Source organism: Pan paniscus, chromosome X (assembly GCF_029289425.2).
Source record: "Pan paniscus chromosome X, NHGRI_mPanPan1-v2.0_pri, whole genome shotgun sequence".
Taxonomy (NCBI): Eukaryota; Metazoa; Chordata; class Mammalia; order Primates; family Hominidae; genus Pan; species Pan paniscus.
Window position 1 is genome coordinate 82496776 of NC_073272.2, and position 18189 is coordinate 82514964.

Here is an 18189-nt window from a genome sequence, read left to right on the forward strand (position 1 = left end):
CTGCCGTGGCTTCAGCCAGTCCTGTTTGGCGTCCCTGACTTCCCACAACAATAAAGGATTAGTATGAAACATGAAAATAATTTTAACAATTCTACAACAAAATAAACCAAATAACCCAATTTAAAGATGGGCAAAGTAGTTGAATTGACATCTCTCCAATAAAAATATACAGATGACCATTAGGCACATAAAAATATGGCTAATATTTCTTTTCATTAGGAAAATGTAAATAAAAAGACAATGAGATTTTTTTTCTTTCTGAGATGGAGTCCCACTCTGTCACCTAGGCTGGTGTGCTGTGGCATGATCTTGGCTCATTGCAATCTCTGCCTCCTGGGTTCACGTGATTCTCCTGCCTCAGCCTACTGAGTAGCTGGGATTACAGGCACACACCACCACATCTGGCTAATTTTTGTATTTTTGCTACAGAAGGAGTCTCAAACTCCTGACCTCAAGTGATAAACCCACATTGGCCTCCCAAAGTGCTGAGATTACAGGTGTGAGCTACTGCACCCGCCCAAGACAATGAGATTATATCTCACACCCATTAGAATAGCTATTATTAAAAAACAGAAATAACAAGTGCTGGAGAGGATGTGGAGAAATTGCAATCATTGTCTATTTCCAGTCAAAATGTAAAATGATATAATCACTGTAAAAATAGTGTGGGGTCCCTCATACCCCTATACTATTTTTAAAAAGTTAAACTTAGAACACCATATTATCCAGCTATTCAATTGCTTAGTTGTATATCTAAAATTATTAACAACAGGAAGTGAAACAGATATTTGTACACCAATGTTCACCACAACAATATGTATATCTTACAGGTGATAACTACCCAAATGTCCATTGATGATGTAAATGGATAAACAACGTAGGACACATTTATATAGTATAATATTATTCAGTCTTAACAAAAATTCTGACATCTGCTGCAATATAGATGAAACTTGAAAATATATTAAGTAAAATAAGCCAGATGAAACAGTGCAATATTACATTATTTCACTTGTATGAGGTACTTAGAATAGATATATTTATAATGGGAGAAACTATAACAGTGGTTGTCAAGGGCAAAATGGTGGGTAGAAAGAGGAGTTATTGTTTAGTAGGTATGCAGTTTCATTCAAAAACAAAAATGTCCTGGATACTAATAATAGTAATATTTGTACAATATTGTGAATGTATTTCGTGCCACTGAATTGTGCATTGAAAAATGTTTAAGATCATGAATTAAAAAAAATTCTGCCACAATAAAAAATACAAAAAAACAGTAAAGGGTAAGTCTGAAAGAAAATGTGAAAATATTATAAACTTAAAATACAACATGGCAAAATTCATCAGATGCTGTCAACATAGTGCTTAAAGAAAAACTTAAAGCATTTAATGTTTATATTAACAATGTGGGGTGCCTGAGAATTGGCCAGCTCAGCCTTCCAGTGCCTACACGCCTTATAAGGGGTCTTGGAAATTGACCTGCTCTGCACACCCCTGCTGGCATATGTATGCTCTTCCCAGTGGCTTGAGGATGGGCTCATCCAGACAGCCAGTGACACCACCTCCAGCACCCACCAACATGTGCCATCTAGGAGTCTGGGGACTTACTCAGACAACCCACTGCTTCCACCATTGCTACATATGCCTGCTTCCTGGGGTTATGAGGCTTGGCTCCTAACCACTACTGCCATTGCTGATGCCACACTTGTTTCCCAGGGGTTCTGGGACCCACAAACCTGCCCAGCCCACTGCTGCCACAACCAGAGCACAAGATAGCCCCCTGGAGGGTCAAAAACTAGTTTGCTCAGATCTGGTACCATTGGTGCAAGTGTATACCACCTGTTGCCCCAAGGACTTGTATCCTCAGCCCTGCCTCCACCACAACTGAAGCTCAAAACTTGGCTCACCTGTCAGCTCTGTCCACAACAAAGCCTCACCATAGTCTTTAATAATACACGCAGCTTAAGCTACTGAAAAAATCGCAGACATCATTGACACTAATTACAGCTGAACAAATTATATGCAGAATACACTACTGCAGTCAACCAGAATCAAACCCAAAGTATCTCATCCAGCCAATATTATAGATACATCAATAGAAAAAGTCTTACCAGCCGAGTTGGGTGGCTCATGCCTGTAATTCCAGCACTTTGAGAGGACCAAGGAAGGTGTATTGCCTGAGCTCAGGAGTTCAAGACCAGCCTGGGAAACCACGTCTCTACTAAAATTACAAAACATTAGCCAGATGTGGTAGCATGCACCTGTGGTCCCAGCTACTTGGGAGGCTGAGGTGAAAGAATCACTTGAGCCTGGGAGACGGAGGCTGCAGTGAGCCGAGATCATGCCACTACACTCCAGCTTACGTGACAGAGTGAGACTACATCTCATTAAAAATAAAAAAAATGAAAGAAAGAAATATGCCTTATCGTAAAAAACCCAACCAATAAAATTTAGAGAAGCAACTGTTACACCAGATATGTGAATATAAATGTAAGGGCACCAGAAAAACTGAAAAGCAAGGAAACATGACATCTCTAAGGAAACATAAAAATTCTCCAGCAACAGATTCCATTAAAAAATTACAAAAACCCACAGAAATAGTTCAAAATAATATTAAAGAATTTCAGCAAGACATAAAGCAACACAGATAAACTATACAAATGAATAAAGAAATAATCAAAATGAGACTTTTAACAAAGATATTACAAATAAGAACCACACAGAAATTGTAGAACTAAACAAGTCAATGAATAAAATTAAAAATACAATTAAGAGCTTCAAGAATAAAATAGATTGAGCTGAGCAAAAAAAAAAATTTAAACTTGAAACAGGATTTTTGAATTAACTCAGGAAGGCAAAAAGAAAAAAAAGAATAAAAAATAAATAAAGCCTATGAGACATCATAAAGTGATCAAATACTTGAATTGTATAAAAGCTACCAAAGCATATGATACCCATTAAACTTCTCTTCAAAAATAAAGAAGAAATAAAGTCTTTCCCAGACAAATAAAAACTCAGGAAATTTATCACCACTAGACTGGCTCTACAAGAAATGTTTAAGAGAGTTGTACTTCTGGAAGCAAAAAAATGTCTATCATCAGGAAAAAGCACAAAACTAAGAAACTTTCAGGAAGAGAAGAGGTGCAAACTAGAAAGAGAAAGAACTCAAATATCACTACAGAAAGCCAAAAAATTGCAACAATAATCAAAAAGAAAGGATCTGACAAGAATATAGAAAACAACCAGAAATTTAAAAAAATGACAGGAATATGTTCTCACCTATTAATAACAACCTTGGATGTAAATGGATTAAATTGTCCACTTAAATGTTATAGACTGGCTGAATGGATAAAGAAAAGGGACTCAACTATAAACTGTCATCTACAAGAAGCTTACCTCACCTATAGAAACACACATAGACAGGCTAGGCACACTGGCTTATACTGTAATTCCAGTAGTTTTGTAGGCATAGATGGAAGGATCACTTGAGTCCAGGATTTCAAGACCAGCCTGGGCAAAATAGGGAGAGCCTCTCTTTACAAAAAAAAAAAAAGAAAAAAAAAAAAAAAGGCCAAGCATGGTGTCACATGACTATAATCCCAGCTATTCAGGAGGCTGAGGTGGGAGTATTGCTTGAGCCTGGGAGTTCAAGGCTGCCTTCAGCCATGATTGTGCTACTGCAATCCAGGCCAGGTGACAGAGCAAAATCTTGTCTCAAAAGAATATATATATACACACACATATATATATATATACATATATATATGTATGTATATAGACAGAAATGAATGTAATAAAAAAGATCTCCACACAAATGGAAAGCAAAATTGAGCAGGATTCGCTATACTTATACAAGATAAAATAACTTTAACTCAAAAACAATAAAAAAGACAAAGAGTGTCATTATATAATAACAAATTCAGCATGAAGGTATAACTTAACAAATCTAAATATGCACCCAACAATGAAGCAGCCAGATATGTCAAGCAAATATTATTAGATCTAAAGGGAGAGATTGAGTCCCACACAATGATAATTGGGGACTCCAGCACCGCATTTTCAGCATTACACAAATTATATAGGCAGTAAATCAACAAATAAACATTGGATTTAAACTGTACTTTAGATTAAATGGATCTAACAGACCTTTATAGAACATTTTATCCAACAGTTGCAGAATGAACATTCTTCTTATCAGCAAAGGACAAATTCTCCAGGAAAGACCATATGTTAAGACACAAATTAAGACTTAAAAAATATTTTTAAAAAAATCAAAATTATATCAAGCATCTAATCTGACTGCAATGGTATAAGACTAGAAATCAATAACATGAAGAACTTTGGAAACTGTACAAAAACAAGGAAATGAAACAACATGCTCCTGACCAGCCATTGATCAAAAAACTATTTAAATAGGAAATAATATATTTTTGAAACTAATGAAAATGGAAACACAATAATACCAAAACCTATAAAATTCAGCAAAATCAGTGCTGAGGGCCATTTATAGAAAAAAATAACCTTACATCAAAACAGGACAAAGATTTCAAATAAACAATCTATCATTTTACTTTAAGGAACTAGAAAATCAAGAACAATACATATAAAAAGTAGTAGAAGAAAAGAAGCAATAAAAATTAGAAAAGAACTAAACAAGATATAAACAAAAATGACAAATACTCAGCAAAAGGAAAAGTCATTTTTAAAAAACTGAGCAATATTGATAAACTGTTTGCTAGACAACTCAAGAGAAAAAGAGAGAAAACCCAAATAAATAAAACCATAATCAAAAAGGACACATTGCAACTAATACTACAGAAATATGAAGGATCATCAGAGACTATAATGAACAACTATATGCTAACCATTTAGAAAACCTAGAAAAATGTATAAATTTCTGAATATGTACTACCTAAGAAGATTGAATCAGAAAAAATAGAAAACTATAACAGATCAACAGTAAGTAATCAGACTGAATCTGTAAAACATATCTCCCAATAAAGAAAGGTATAGGACTAGATGGCTTTACAGCTAAATTTTACCAAACTTACAATGAAGAATGACACTAATTATTCTCAAATTATTCCCAAAAATGTTAAGAGAAAGGGATTATTTCTAGGTCATTCTATGCAGAGAACATTACCCTGATACCAAAAGCAGACAAAGACAAAATGACCAAACAAACAATAAAACACTGCAGGCAAATATTCCTGATGAACATATACACTAACATTCTTACCAAAATACAATGGATTATAGTATAGAGAGGACGTACACATGGGATTTCAGAATGAGCCAACATATACAAATCAAAAAATGTGATATATCACATCAACAGAATAAAGGACAAAAACAATATGAATATCTCAATAACTTCAGAAAAAGCATTTGATAAAATTCTACATCCCTTCATGACAAAAACTATCAACAAAATAAGCATAGAAAGAACATACATAAACATAATAAAGGCCATATATGAATAACCCATAGCTACCATCATTCTGAATGGGGAAAAGCTGAAAATCTTTCCTCTAAAAACTAGAACAAGACAAGTATTTCCACACTCACCACTCTTGTTCAAAATAATACTAGGATTCCTAGTGAGAGTAATCAGGCAAGATAAGAAAATAAAAGCATTCAAATTGTAAAATAGAAAATAGAAAGTCAAACTGTCCCTTTTTGCAGATGGTGGGGTCTATATATAGAAAAACCTAAAGCCTCTACCAAAATACACTTACAACCGATAAATTCCTTCAGTAAAGTTGCAAGATACAAAATCAGTACACAAAATTTAGTAGCATTTCTATAAATCAATAATAAACTAGCTAAAAAAGAAATAAAAATCAATCCCATATAGTTACAAAATATACTTAGAAATAAATTTAACTAAAGAGGTAAAATATCCTTACAAAGAAGTGACAAAAGAAATTGAAAAGGACAAAAAGAAACGGAAAGAACCCAAATAGCCAAAGCAATACTGAGCAAAAAGAAAAGAGCTGGAGGCATGACACTACCTAATTCCAAAATACACTACAAACCTATAATTCTCAAAACAACATGGTATTGGTATAAAAACAGACACATAGACAGATGCAACAGAACAGAAAATTTAGAAAATATCCACATACTTACAGCAAACTGATTTTTAACAAAGGCACCAAGAACATACACTGAGGAAACAACATCCTTCTTAATTTGTGATGCTTGGAAAACTTGATATCTATATGCAGAAAAATAAAACTAAACCATTATTTCACCAAATACAAAAGTCAACTCAAAATAGAATTAAAGGATTAAATATAAGACCCTAAACTATAAAATTTCTAGAAAAAAGTATAAGTGAAGATGATGGCCAAATAGGAATAGTTCTGGTTTGCAGCTCCCAGTGAGACAAATGCTGAAGGCAGGTGATTTCTGCATTTCCAACTGAGGTACCCAGCTCATCTCATTGGGACTGGTTAGACAGTGGGTGCAGCCCACAGAGGGTGAGCAGTAGCAGGGTGGGTTGTTGCCTCACCTGGGAAGTGCAAGGGGTCAGGGAACTCCCTCCCCTAGCCAAGGGATGCCATAAGGGACTGTGCTGTGAGGGACAGTGCTATCCGGCTCAGACACTATGCTTTTCCCACAGTTTTCACCACCTGCATACCAGGAGAGTCACTTGGGTACCTACACCACCAGGGCCCAGTGTTTCAAGCACAAAACTGGGAGGCTATTTGGGCAGACATCGAGCTAGCTGCAGGAGTTATTTTTTGTACCCCTGTGGCATCTGGAACGCCAGTGAGACAGAACCGTTCACTCCCCTGGAAAGGGGGCTGAAGCCGGTGAACCAAGTGGTCTTGCTCAGCGGATCCCACCCCCACGGAGCCCAGCAAGCTAAGATCCAATGGCTTGAAATTCTCGCTGCCAGCACAGCAGTCTGGAGTCCACTTAGGACACTCCAGCTTGGTGGTGGGAGGGGCTTCACCGTTACTGAGGCATAAGTAGGCAGTTTTCCCCACACAGAATAAACAAAGCCGCTGAGAAGTTCGAATTGGGTGGAATTTGATGCACATGTTTCCTAGAAGCATATTATTTTGCCTCCAGGAAGAAATTGCTAAGAAATTACCTTTTTTTAGGAAAAAAAAAACTGGAAAATCAGTGGCATAAGCAAGTTGTAGGGATGTATTTTTTTCAGTACACACACACAAAATGTATTCTACGGGTAGACACTCGAGAGCGTGTTTACTTGTTCCATATTATCAGCTCTAGCTTCAAATATGTATTATGGTCACTAGACTATTGCTGTAGTTCTAGTGAACACAGTTACATTCCAAGTATCAGGAAGGAATAGGGCAAGTAAAAAAGCATCTTTGGAAGAGTCAGATATTCTTCCCCTTTCAAGGAACTTTTCCAAAATGCACGCTTATATCTCTCATTAGCCAATCCTATCTGCAAGAAGGCAGAAAAGTGTAGGTTTTCATTAGCGCAATACTATCCTCTTAAAAATCAGGATTCTGTTATTAATTGAGAAGATAAGAGTGGCTATTTATAGGCAATTATAATTTTTTCAATAATGGTAGTCTTACATACTAGAGGCTTGTGTTTACTTCAAGAAAGATCAAAAGCTTGTCTTTTCTCCTTCACCAGAAAGTAATGCTATTTGTCATTATTTCAGTCTGGCCTATATTCTCTAAGTTCTTTCCATTTTCAAAACTTTTTTCAACTACTTTTATTGTTAACTAAGCTTCATTGTCTGAACACAAACCTTAGCTATAGAGGCAATTTTGTTAAAACATCATTAAATATTTAGATATATCTTGAATTTTACGCCATTTTGCAAAACTAGCATTCTGTTTATGTTAATAGATGAGGAAAGGGAGGCACAGAGTGGTCAACTAACTTGAAAAAAATCTCATAGCTCGTCTTTAGCAACCATGGATTCCAAAATTGGTTATTTGTAGTCCAGGAAATTCTATGCAATCTCTCCATCCTCTATTTTCCATCTTAAATCTAACATAGATCACTCTCAACATTTTTTCCTGCCTAAAGAGGTAAAAATATACACATTAGTGTGGAAATGTCTTATATCTCATATTACTTTGTAAAATGAAAGTGGACTGAAACGACATTCAGAAGACGTGGATATGAGCCCCAGCTGCACTATTTAAGACCTATCGATAAGGCATTGGGCAAGTAACTGAATGTCTCTTAAGCTTCATTTTCTAATCTATGCAATAAGAATACTAATACATTCCCTGTCCACTTCACAAAATGATGGTGAAGAATATCTTCACATCTCACAAATTTGCACTCTCTCTCTATTTCCATGACTATTACCTTAATTTATACAACAAATATTTCTAACTTGAACTACTGTGGTAACATTCTAACTAGTCTTCCATTTTTCATGATATCTCCTATCCAAGTTTATTCTTTGTGTTCAATCTAGAGTGATATTTTCAAATTGCAAATACATGTATTGCTTCCCTGCCTAAACCTTTTCAATGGGTGCCCATTGCTTTCACTATAAAGGGAAAAGCATCCTAGAATGGTTTATTGCATTATCATCTTACATCGTGCCCCAACTGACTACAGAACTTTGGTACATACTAGTCCCTCATTTCTTTCCTTCATTGTCCTCCTAACTTCAGACAATCACATAGCTCAACTCTTAGACATAAGGTCACAAGTCAGTATTTCAGAGAGGCATTCAATGGTCCTACATGAACAAAGACTAATTTGAACTCTCATTACATACTATTATAATACTATGTAATTTTAATAGCATTTATCATAGATTATAATTATATGTTTACATCTATTCACATTTGTTTAGATCTAGCTCACTAGCCTGTATGCTTTAAGAAAAGTCTTTTTTGCCTGCCATTGTATCTTCAACATCTTGCACAGTGCCTGTAATATATTAGGGGATCAGTAAAAAATGTGTTGAATAAATAAGTAAAGTAATTAAATAAGTAAAGTAATACCATGAATAGGAGAAAGTCTTTTACATTATGAAATGTATATAATTCAAGTGTGACTATTATTATTGTAATTTTTATCATCGATATTATTACATGATTCTTTGGAGCATCTTTCATGATGCCCAGCATAGTTCTAAGTCATGTAGTGTATCTTCAATAAGTATTTGTTAAAGAAGTGAATTACCAGAGAAAATTATCTAATCAGTGACAGAATGAATTAATACTAAATTATAAGTAGACAGAAATGGCACACTGGTTTGTAGAGAGAGAAAGACATTATGGATACCATTTCAGTCAGCTGCCAGAGACATTTTAATTATCAAAAGGCTGGGATTTCCTGGTCTAGAGAAATTTGGGAAGACAGTAAGGGTAAAAAGACGTGAAGGTCTAGGCACACGAAAAATAGAATACTAAGGCCAGGTAACTATGGGTCTCATTCGCTACATCAAGGTTGGTGTTATTTTCTACTTATACCTAAGATTGAACTTCTGTATACCTAAAATTGAATTTGTTGAGTAACTTTTTTAGAATGCTAACCAGGCACATAATGAGGATCAATGAACTAAAACCCAGGCAACGTAAGTTTTTATGGTGGAAAGAACAGTAAGATCTGGAACAGTAATATATGCCCATAGAGATTTGACCTGTTTATGAGTCTACACTGTGGGGCCCAGTAGTCAAAAAAGAGTATGAGAAAATTTCATCACTTATAAGAGTAAGGGAGATGTAAAAGTAGAAAAGGATGTAGGAAGAAGAACAGGGATAGGAAGAGAATAAAAAAGGCCAAGACAAACTTGTTTTACAGTTTTGTCAAAGGCTAAACTGCTCACATTATCCTACTTGTTACAACCACTACACCTGTATGTAAAATTTCAAGGAAATCAGTGCACATTAGAACTTTATGCCAGTCAAGTCCCTCTCCTTACATTGAAGAGCTAATTTTGCTATCCCTGAGGGATAAATATGTAGTTAGAAATGAGCCTCTGTGAATCACCGCTCTCCAAATAAAACCCAAAGTTGCGCCACTGAACCAGTATAAAATATGTGAAACACAAAGGCTGTAGAAATGACGGGAATGGTGCCAAATTACATATCAATTAAAAGGGGTCATACTTTTTTAACCCATCACTGACTTCAATTCCCTTATTTTATGCAATTATTCTTATCATCTTCATCATTGTTATTGTTATAATAACTCAGAATCATCAAAACTGGCTAGTGGTAATAAAAACTCTACGGCAGGCATACAATTCAACTTAAGTATTCCTAATAAGTAAATAAATGAAAAAAACAGCTAAAGTCTTTTCCGAATTTTACTTCAAAATTACCATCTTCTTTTTTTACATATGTAAGTGGTTCAACATCCCCCTAAAATAAATAAACTCCACCTGAAAGTCCAAACTACTCTTAAGTCTCTTAAACTCCTGACTTGGCTGGTGATTCCATTGTCTATCTGAGAATAAAATGGAAAATATTCCAAAGGTTATATCATGTGGGTGTCATGCTATAAATCATGACCATATGATTCAATTTTACATTTGAAATTTAGAAGTAAATAAGCTATAGAATTACCAAAACTTTTTGGAAAAATGTCTAAATCTGTAATTGTAGCTTCTTATTAATCTCACCATATATAACCTAAACAATAATCTCTTAAGGTAGTTTGAAACTGAAGAATAGGGGAAAGTTAAACTTCAATTCTTCTATGGCCAGGTGGAAAGAAGAAAATGCAGCAAATGAAATGGATAATCTAACTAAGAAGATTTCCAGACAAAATGAAGAAAGTGACTTCTGGCAACTTCTTGCTGTTTGTAATAAAATGTAAGAGAAAAGTGTTAAGCTAAGAAAATATTTGTTAAATATAAAGAGCTCAGAGTGCGATGGGTTTAAAAACAAAATTGTTATTTTCAGAAATAAAATTCATAGAGATTAAAGAAGTAAAACTATTTATATTTGCAGATTACATGATATTATATATAGAAACGTCTACACGACATTTCTAACAACAACTAAATACTTATCAGAACCATTAAATGAATTCAGTAAGATTGCAGGGTAACATATTAAAATTAAATATATTTGTATATTTATACCCTAGCAATGAATAATAAATATGTAAAATCCCATTTGCAATAGCATCAAAAAGAATTTAAAAAAAAAGAGTTTCCAGGCACGGTGGCTCACACCTGTAATCCCAGCACTTTGGGAGGCTGAGACGGGCAGATCACAAGGTCAGGAGTTCAAGACCAGCCTGGCCAAAATAGTGAAACCCCGTTTCTATTAAAAATACAAAAAATTAGCCAAGCGTGATGGTGGGTGCCTGTAATCCCAGCTACTCGGGAGGTTGAGGCAGGGGAATCGCTTGAAACCAGGAGGAGGAGGTTGCAGTGGGCGGAGATTGCACCACTGCACTCCAGCCTTGGCAACACTGTGAGACTCCGTGACTTAAAAAGTGAAAGACCAAGATGTGCAAAATATTATTGAAAAAATATATATATATACAGAATACCTAAGGAAATGGAAATATACCCCCATGTTTATGGATTGGAAGAATTCATATTGTTTAGTTGGCAATATTCCCCAAACTGATCTACAGATTTAGTGCAATCACTATCCAAATCTCAGATGGCTTTTATTTTTTGCAGAAATTTACAAGCTGATTCTAAAATTCATATGAAAATGCCAAAGAGGCCAAGCACGGTGGCTCACACCTGTAATTCCAGCATTTAGGGCGGCCAAGGGAGTTGGATCACGAGATCAAGAGATCAAGACCATCCTGACCAACATGGTGAAACCCCATCTCTACTAAAAATACAAAAATTAGCTGGGCATGGTGGCACGTGGCTGTAGTCCTAGCTACTCAGGAGGCTAAGGCAGGAGAATCGCTTGAACCCAGGAGGCGGAGGTTGCAGTGAGCCGAGATCATGCCGCTGCATTCCAGCCTGGGTGACAGAGCGAGACTCTGTCTCAAAATAAAATTAAAAAAAAAGAAATAAAGAAAAAGGAAAGTGCCAAAGAATGAGAATAGTGTAAACAATCTTGAAAAAGAACAAAGGTGGAGGACTCACACTTACCAGTTGCAAAAATTACTAAAAGGTACAAGATTCAAAATGGTGTGGTGCTGGAACAAGAATAGACATCTAAATAGAATATAATCAAGAATACAGAAATAAACTTTCATATTTATGGTCAATTGATTTTTGACAAGGGTGTCATGAAAATTTAATAGAGAATGAGTAGTCTGTTCAACAAATGGTATGGGTGTTGGAACAACTGTGTATCCACATAAAAAAGAATAAAGTTGTACCCTTACCATATACCCTACATAAAACCTAACTAAGGTGACATCAGTAAGATGCCAGAATAGGAGACACCAGCCTGCTGGTATCATCTCTTTCATTTCCTTCAAAAATGTACAATTAAATTATGATTTACGATAATCTTCCTGCTGTACTATCAAATACTAGGTCTTATTCTTTCTAACTATATTTAGAAAGAATATACCCCCACACCAACTGCTACCTTTCCCAGCTTCTAGTAACCATCTTTCTACTCTCCATCTCCATGAATTCAACTGTTTTAATATTTAGCTCCCACAAATGAGTGGAAACATGCAGAGTTTGGCTTTTTGTTCCTAGCTTATTTCACTTAACATGATGACCTCCAATTCCATCCATGTTGTTGCAAATGATAGGATGTCATTCTTTTGTATGGCTGAGTAGTACTCTATTGTATGTATGTACCACATTTTGTTTATCTATTCACCTGTTGACAGACACTTAGATGCTTCCAAATCTTGGCTATTGTGAATACTGCTGCAATAAACATAGGAGTGCAGAGTATGTTTTTTATATGCGGATTTTTCTATTTTTTGTTACATAGCTATCAGTGGGATTGTTGGGTCATATAGTAGCTCTATTTTTAGTTTCTTGAGGAACCTCCAAACTGTTATCCATAGTGGCTTTACTACTTCACATTACCACCAACAGTGTATGAGGGTTCCTTTTTCTCCACATCCACCTGAACCTTTGTTATTACCTCTCTGTTGAATAAAAGATACTTCAACTGGTGTGAGATGATATCTTATTGCAGCTTTGATTTGCATTTCTATGTTGATCAGGGACGTTGAGCACTTTTTAATATGCCTGTATTCCATTTGTGTGTCTTCTTTTGAGAAATGTCTATTCAGGTCTTTTTTCCATTGTTTAATCAGATTATTAGATTTTTTTTCTAATATAGAGTTCATTGTGCTCTTTATATTTTCTGGTTACTTATCCTTTGTCCGGTGGGTAGTTTGCAAATATTTTCTCCCAATCTGTGGGTTGTCTCTTCACTTTGTTGATTGCATCCATTTCTGTGCATAAGCTTCTAACTTGATGTGATTCCATTTGTTCATTTTTGCTTTGGTTTCCTGTTCTTGCAGGGTATTAATGAAGAAATCTTTGCCCAGACCAGTGTCTTGGAGCATTTCCAAATGTTTACTTGTAGTGGTTTCATAGTTTGAAATCTTAGATATAAGTATTTAATTCATTTTGTTTGATTTTTGTATATGGTGAGAGATAGGAGTCTAGTTTTATTCTTCTGCCTATGGACATCCAGTTTTCCCAGAACAATTTCTTGAAGAGACTGTGTTTTCCCCAATGTATGTTTTTGGCACCTCTGTCAATAATGATTTCACTGAAAATGTATGGATTTGTTTCTGAGTTCTCTATTCTTTACCATTGGCCCATGTGTCTGATTTCATGCCAGTATCATGGCGTTTTGGTTACTAAAGCTTTGTAGTATGATTTGAAGTCAGATAATGTGATTCTGCAAGTTTAGCTATTTTTTTCTCAGAATAGATTTGGTTATTCTGGGTCTTTTGTTGCTCCATATATTTTTCCATTACTGTGAAGAATGCCATTGGCATTTTGATGGGTTTTGCATTAAATCTATAGCTTGTTTTCAGTAGTATAAACATTTCAACCATATTTATTTTTTCAATCTGTGAACATGAAATAATTTTTTTTTCCATTTTTTGTGTCCTCTTCAATTTCTTCTATTAATGTTTTATAATTTTCATTGTAGAAATTTTCACTTATTTGGTGAAGTTAACTTATTAGGTTTTTAATGTTATTTAGGTTAGCTTTTAATGCAATTGTAAATGTGATTACATTTTTTATTTCCTTTTCAGATTATTCAGTGTTGGCATATAAAAATGCAACCAAATTTTTATGTTGATTTGTATCCAGAAACGCTACTGAATTTGTTGATCAATTCTAGTAGTTTTTTGTTAGTCTTTAGTTTTTCTAAATATAAGATTATGTCACCTGTAAACAATAATAATTTGATTTCTTCCCTTCCAATTTGAATGTCCTTGATTTTTTCCCTCTCGTTTGATTGCTCTAGCTAGACCTTCCAGTACTGTGTTAAATAACAGTTGTGAAAGCGGACATCCTCATCTTTTACCAGGTCTTTCAGTTTCTCCCAATTTAGTATACCAGCTGTGGGCATGGTTTTTATTATTTTTAGATATTTCCCTCTTAAACTTAATTTATTAGGATTTTTAGCATGAAGGGACTGTTTTCAAATGCTTTACTTCCCCACTTTTTAACTTTTTGTCGTTTCTCTTTATGTCTTTTTGTACTGACTATATCTTAGAAAGTTGTTGTAATTATTATTTTTGATTCGTATATCACTTTGTCTTTCTACTTGAGATAAGAGTGTTTGGTACCCCACAACTACGGTGTTATAATATTTTGTGATTTTCTGTGTGCTTATGATTACTAGTGAGTTGTGTACCTTCAGATAATTTCTTATTGTTCATTATGCCTGTTTATCAATATTGACGAACTTTGTTTAGCATTTCTTTTAGAACAGGTCTAGTGTTGATGAAATTCTTCAGCTTTTCTTTTTCTGGCAATGTCTTTATCTCTCCTTCGTGTTTGATTAATATTTTCACTGGATATACTATTCTATGGTAAACAATTTTTTCTTCAGCCCTTAACTGTGTCGTACCACTGTCTTCTGGTCTTTAATGTTTCCACCAAAAAGTCTGCTGCTAGATGTATTGGAGCTCCAATATATGTTATTTGTTTCATTTGTTTTGCTGCTTTTAGGATTCTTTTTTATCCTTGACCTTTGAGAGTTTGGTTATTTAATGCATTGAGGTAGCCTGCTTTGGGTTAAATCTGCTTGGTATTCCATAACCTTCTTGTACTTGAATGTTGATATTTTTGGCTAGGTTTGGGAAGTTGTCTGTTATTATTGCTGTGAATAAACTGTCTACTCATATCTCTCTCTCTCTACCTCCTCTTTAAGTCCAGTACTTTTAGATTTGCCCTTTTGAGGATATCTTTTAGATCCCTTGGCATGCTTTATTATTTTATATACTTTCTTCTTTTGATTCTTCTGACAAATTATTTCTTCTGTGTGAACAATTCTTCCATTAAGAGACTGATGTATTCTTTTGTATGCCAATTGCATTTTTCAATTCCAGATTTTCTGCTTTATTCTTTTAATTATTTCAATCTCTTTGCTACATTTTTCTCATGGAATTTTGAATTCCTTCACTGTGTTATTTTTAATTTCTTTGGGTTTCCTCAAAATAGATATTTTTGAATTCTCTGTCTAAAAGGTCATATGTCTGTTTCTCCAGGATTGGTTTACGGTGACTTATTTAGTTCATTTTGTGAGTTTATATTTTCATGGCTAGTCTTGGTGCTTGTAGACATTCATTGGTTTCTGCGCATTGATGAGTGAACTATTTTTTGTTGTCTTTGAAATCTGGCATTCACAATCTGTGCTTATCTCTTGGGGGAAGGCTTTCCAGGTATTCAAACTGACTTGGTCTCCCAGTCCAGTGACGCTGTGGTTCTTGCAGGCTTTTAGAGGTATCACCTTGGTTGTCTTGGATACAAACAAACGGCATGTCTCTCCCTGTGCTGAGCTGCCTGGAGATGGGGGTGAAGTGACACAAGTACCCCTGTGTCCACCACTACTGAATCTGCCCTGGGTCAGACCTGAAGCCAGCACATCACAGGGATTCAACCACAGCCCACTCTAACCACTACCTGCTACCTCTGTGTTCGCTCAAGGACCGAGGTCTCTACAATTAGCAGAGTGCAAGGCCAGTCAGTTTTGTGTCCTTCTTTTCAGTGTGACAAGTTCCTCCAGGCCCTAGGTGGGTCCAGAGATGCTGTCTGGAAGCCAGAGATTGAAGTATAAAACCTTAAAAATCTACCTGGTGTTCTATTCTACTATGGTGAACCTGGCATTCAAACCACAAGATGTCATTCCAGCTCTTTCCTCCCCCTTCTAAAAGCAAAGAAGCTTCTCTCCATGCCATCACCACCATTGACCCATGAGCAGTTCTTTCATTTTCCTGTCAGTGTTTACTTAAGACCCAAGTACTCTTCAGTCAGCTTATGGTGAATGTTGCCAGGCCTCAGAGTCACCCTTCAAGGCCCCTGTTGCCCAGGACAGGTCCGGAAATGATGTCTAAGACCCTGGGACTTGTCTCAGAACCACCAAGAGCCTAATTTGCGCTCTACTCCACTGTGGCTGAGCTGGTACCTGAAACCAACACATCTCAGTCTCACCCAAGGCCCATGGTGTAGTACCTAGGTATTACTGTTGATTATTTAGGGCCCCGGGGCTTTTTAGTCAGCTAGTGATGTACCTTTCCAGAACTGGGTTCTTTCCTTCAATGCAGCAGGTTGCCTTCTGGCTCAGAGTTTGTTTAAAAATTCATCTGGAAGCTTGACCCTGGGATGGGAACCTCATGACTCTGTCTGGTACCCTGTCATACTGTGGCTGAGCTGATATCCAAGATGCAAGACAAAATCTTCTTTACTCTTCTTTCTCCTTTCCTCAAGAAGAAGAAATGAATCACTTTAATTGCCGTGAGCTTCACTTCCTTTGGTTGGAGGAGGGGTGGTGCAGGCGCTACCCCATTCACTCCATCGGGTGTCTCACTAGGTAACACACTGTCCGAGTCCACTTTCTCTAAGCCCAGCACAGCATCAAGCCTTGCCTAAGAATTGCAGTCCTTGTGTACTAGACTGCCTTTCATCTTCACTGAGGACCCCAGGGCACTTTAACTCATGGTGGCAAGGTTTGCCAAAACTCGAGTTCTGACTGTCCCCCTACCTATGCTGGTTCAAATGCTGCCTCTGTGGGTGGCTACTGTCTGATTTCAGCATGGTTTTGTTTTTTTCTGTAACAGTGCAGCAGAGACTTCAATGCAACCTTTCCCAGTCACTTAGTTCTCCCTTTACCAATTCTTCTCCACAGATTCTCCTTGCCATGTAGCCACTGCTGGGGGAGAGTTTAGTGGAGGCATTGGCAATTGAAGACAGTCTTTTCTCCCTCTTCAGTGCCTCTTTCAATGATATAAATTTAAAGCCAGATATTGTTATTGTTCAAATAAACTTTGGTTTGATGGAGGTGCTTTTTGTGTGGATAGTTGTTAAAAGTTGGTGTTCATGCAAGGGGTTGATTGGTAAAGCCTTCTGTTTGATCATCTTGCAGCACCCTAGCATACTCTTCTCAAGTGCACTAAAACATTCTTCATGATATTTCATATGTTGGGCCACAACCAAGATTTAATAAATTGAAGAACATTTAAATCATGTGAAGTATCTTTTACAATGACAATAATATAAAACAAAAAATTAACAGCTAAAGAAGTCCTGAAAATTTAAAGAAAATTAATTTAAACAAATTACCTTTGAACAGCTAATTGATTCAAAAATAAATCAAAGAGGAAACAAAATAAATCTTGAGACAAACAAAAATGAATACACAATATACCAATCTTATGAGATATAGCAAAGGCAGTTCTAAGAGGAAGATTTACAGCAATAAATGCCTACATTAAAAAAAATAAAAAATCTCAAATACACAGCATAACTTTACACCTCAAAGAAGCAGAAAAAAATCTAAGTCCAAAGTAAAGAGAAGGGAGAAAATCACAAAGATCAGAACAGAAATAAAATAGTAGACTAGAAAAAACAATAGAAACAATCAATTAAACTGTTTATTTTTTGAAAAGATAAACACAGTTGACAGACTCTTATACTAACTAATAACAACAAATATTCAAATAAATAAAACTAGAAATAAAAGAATAGACATTATAACTGATACCACAGAAATATAAATTGTAAATTATAGAAGAGTAAAATAAACAGTTTTATACTAACAAATTGGATTACGTAGATAAAATGTATAAATTCCTAGAAAT